Source organism: Chinchilla lanigera, unplaced genomic scaffold, assembly GCF_000276665.1.
Source record: "Chinchilla lanigera isolate Chin_1 unplaced genomic scaffold, ChiLan1.0 scaffold00084, whole genome shotgun sequence".
NCBI classification, from domain to species: domain Eukaryota; kingdom Metazoa; phylum Chordata; class Mammalia; order Rodentia; family Chinchillidae; genus Chinchilla; species Chinchilla lanigera.
In genome coordinates this window covers 8,974,111-8,978,371 of record NW_004955485.1, presented here as the reverse complement: position 1 = coordinate 8,978,371, position 4,261 = coordinate 8,974,111, and positions in this window count along the sequence as shown.

Genomic DNA, 4,261 nt, shown 5'->3' with positions numbered 1-4,261 from the left:
AAAAAAAGACCAAAAAAAAAGGACAGAGAGAGAGAGAGAGAGAGAGAGAGAGAGAGAGATGTCTTTAACAACCCAAGTCTTTGGATATTCCCAGATGTCCCTTGGTCAGGCAAGCTTCTAAGAAGGGAAAGGAGAACAGTCGGACAAGGAAGGACGTGTGCATGGCCGGGAATGAGTTGAGTTCCAAACTCCCTTGGAGGGACAGTGACTATGATTCCACTATTTTGAACAATTAGCCTCAAAGTCTTCGCCGGCCCCATGGCACAGGAACAATGTGTAAGACGGTTCTGGGCATTAAATGTCATTTGCGTGCCTTCCTTCCATCTGCCTATGAACTGTCCCACTTCCATCAGGAGCCAGAGCTGGCAGGGAGGTGGCAGAAGGCAACTGCCCAAAAAAGCAGAGTGGGAAACAGCTGGGCGTGGCATACTGGGTCTAGCATTGACTTTCTCATTAATCCAGGGCTTTGCAAGAAAAATAAATTTGGTTGCCATGAAGATCCGACCCTAACCTGCCATGCTCGCCGTTGTACTCCCACTGGTTGGCATGCACTAAGGGTTTGAGGAAAATTTGCGGAACGGATGAATGAGTAGGGTTGTGTTTACTCTGGAGGCCCCTCCAGAGCTGAGCTGCCACAGGGCCACTTGGGAGACGACTTGGGTACTGGAGTTGGGGACCCCAAGCTGCGCCCCACTCGGCAGCTACTGCTGCCCAGTGGCTCAGACCCTGGACCTGCAATTCCTCCTTTCCCAGGATCTTTCCCTCCATGCTGCTGAGCTGGTCTCTTTAGGTCAGGGTGGGCTATTCCGGGGGAGCTGGACCTGTCCGGCTGAGAGAAGGGCAAGTGTGGGCATTTCCTTGAAGGCTGCCCTCCCTGGGAACCCACCTCCCTGGCCAACACTGCTTTGTTCCCCAGCCAGGGTCAGATAAGGAGACCACATTCACCCTGGGAGAAGGCCAGGCGCTGCCAGCACCCCCACCCCGCCTGCTCCCATACATCTTGGTGTCAAACACAGTTTATTTCCTCACGTCTGGGGACGTGGCTTCCCCTCCAGGATTACTTCCTCCTCTGGTCGTTCTCCAGCTGCAGACTCTAGGAGCCCCACGGCAGGGGGCGGCTCCTCCACTGTGGCCCAGGAGGCTTCAAAGGGCCGAGAGTGAAGGCCAGCTGGGAGCCTGCTGGCCCGGGAGAAGCGGCATCGCCAGCCTCAGCTAGGCGGGGTTCCCCAGTGCCTTCCCCTCCCTCCTTGGCTGAAAGGCCGCGTCTATGGGCGGGAGGTAACTTCAAAGGTCAGGAATGGGGGACTCCTTGCCGCCCCTCCCTGGGGCTCAGAGGGGGCCAGGAAACGCACCCCCATGATGGATTAGGTGCCTAAGAGCCATGGAGAGCTCATGGACGGAGACCTTCTCCTTTTTCATGGGGCTCAGATTTCACGATTTGGGGAGGGAGGAGGGGGTGAAATAATTAGTAATTTGTGATTAAGTCTTTTCATGGATATTTTGTTTCTTTGTTCTGTGATGTCGCCTGGAGCCATTTAAAAAATGACTTAATGACAAAAAAAAAATAATTGCTCTTTGTAACTAATGACTGTGTCAGAACTTGGAAATCACCAAAGCCTCAGAAAGTGGAAACCGAGACACAGACCGGGATGGGGGTGCCGCTCTCCAAGGATCGGATCAGCAGCCATAAAGTGGCCAAGGATCCCTTTGCCCCCGCTGGCCCCTGGCCTCCTCTGGAGCCAGCTGCAGCCCCTCCTCGCCCTCAGGTTACAGGCCTCGGGCCCTAGGGGAATCTGCTCCAGTAGCCACAGGTCCCAGCTTGGTGAAGAGGCGGACATCCACACCTAGGTGTGTGGGGTGGGGGTGGTGAAGAGGGGGTCCTACCCTCCTTCCTCCGCTCCTGCACCCCCACCTGGAGCCCCACAGTTGCCTGGGATTCTGAATTCTTCTGTAATTAAAAAATGTTTAATTGTCAAGCAGAGATCGAACAAGGTGTACAATGCGATAATTTGATAGATTCTTCTGAATCTTTATGCTCTCATCCTCCCAACCAGGCTGGGAGACCCTTGGGGCTGTGGAGAGGCCTGCGGTCCCCTCCAGGTGTTCCTCCCCTCCTCCCCTCCTCCCCTCCAGGTGAGTGGAGAGTAGGCCAGGCCTGCAGAGCTCTGGGCCCCCGGGCTGGGAACGGCCAGGGCCTGGGCCCAAAGGACTCGGCAAGGCTCCCCCGCTTGTCCCCCACCCGGGCACCTCCCGCAGCCTCTGGGGACCAGGCAGGAGCCGGGGAATTGCTCACACAGCAGATTCCACTCCCGTTCCCTTCCTGGCCCTCACTCCGATCTCTCCCAGGGGGAAATGCTGGGGGGGAAAACCCGTTAACTTGTGCCTTCTATTTGGTTTTCCTCTGGTTATTGTTTAAAATGCAGAGATTATGAGGTCAAACTCTCCCAGCCAATATTTTTCTAATGAAAAATGTAGTAAGGCACGACTGAGTAATCTAATCTATAAGTTAAGCGTTCCACACAGCAGCGATTTTCACCGACAGAACTTCAATAAATCTTGTTTTGAGAAAAATGATATGAGGCTGATGTTCTATTTTTGTCAGTTTGAATGGACTCCCCTGCCCCCCAACCCCCAGATATACCGCACTGCACCCCACCAGTCTCCTGCTTCTGCTCCCAGAGCGGGCATGCGGGGCAGAAAGGCACAGGGCCCGGCTGGAATTCTGACCCAGGCAGCTCCTGAGGGCCTGGGGCCACAGGCCTGTGGAAGGTCACCTGCTCTCTGCAGCCATGGTCCTGGGCGGGAGGTCTCCACCCAGCGTGGATCAGGCTAGGGTGCTGTTGTGACTTCCCCAGCCAGGAGCTTGGATGCCCAGGCAAGCCTGTCTCCCCCTGCCATCCCAAGTCTCAGCAATGAGCAAAGAGCGGGTCTCAAATCTGCCTTTGACCACGGCAGAACTGGCAAGAAAGGCCTCACCTCAGAAAGAATTCCTTCAGCCCTAAGAGCTCTGCTCCCCGTGGTCTGACTTGAACATGGTAGAGGGGGCAGGAGTGGAAGTCCTGCCTCTCCCAAAAGGGTGTGAGTGTGTGTGTGTGTGTGCGTGTGCATGCACGTGTGCATAGGTGTGGGTACATGCATTGGTGTGTGCACACTGTGTGTGTGTGTGTGTGTGTGTGTATACCTGTGCTTATACCCACGTGCAGGGATCTGGGAAGGAAGCAGAGCTCTCCATGGACGCGTGGGGCACAAGAGCTTCTCACGAGTGATGGTGCCAAAAGCAGAATCCAGAAAGATATTTTGAGCCCAGGGAATATGTGGGAGGCTGGGAGAGAATAGAGAGGCTGCTGGCAGACCTGGAGAAGCTATCAAGGCAGCCGGAAAGGGTTAGGGCACCTCATCAGCAGGAAATCAAGTAGGAGAAGCTTGCAGACCAGGCGCTGCCCTTCTTCCTCCCAGCGGCGGCCGGCAGGCAGCGTGGGGTCCAGAGGAGCCAGAGGCCGCCTCGGGCTGGAAGCTGCGGGTGTGAGAAGCAAGGCCCAGGGCCCTAGCTCTCTCAGGCCCCAGGAGAGCCAAGGGTGGGAGAAGGGGCTGGGGTTGGGTTTCTGCAGAGCGGAGGACCTAGGTTCTGGCATTACGACTTTCCCACACAGGGTTTGGATGTTTTCGTGGGTAAAACGAAGAAATCAAGGCCAGTCCTACTCAGGTGTCCGAGCGGACGCCTCTTACCGTCCGCACAAGCTGCACTGTAGACTGGTCATCGTTACTGCTTCGGGCCAGGAAAGGAGATGCCTGGAGCCCTGCTGGATTTCTGAGTGACACGGCCTGCCCCGGGCCTGGACTTGGAGATATCTCAGCAGTCTGAGGGGTCTGCAGGTTTCTACCGCTGTCCAAGTGTGCCAAGGTCCATAACATGGGGAAACCCTGGGAAAGGCCAGAGACAGGGCCCTGTGGCTGGGAAGAGACACAGGAGGCGTTCCAGCCGGGAGGAGGAAAGGCCAGCCCCTACTCCCCAGCCTGCCAACTGCCCCTCACCCTGCCGCACCATGTGTCTGGAGTCAGGAAGCAGGGAAGGGTGACTTTTGCTTTGTCTTGTTTGAACACCAAACTCAAACACTGGTTGCAAGCCTACTTCCACTTTTGCCCCGTCCACCACTGCCCTGCATGGAACAAGCACTGACTGCTCCCTGGAAGGCAGCAGGCAGCCAGAGCCCAGAGAGGAAAGAGAGGCCGTTGCCAACGGCAGGGGCTGGGCTGGGAGGGA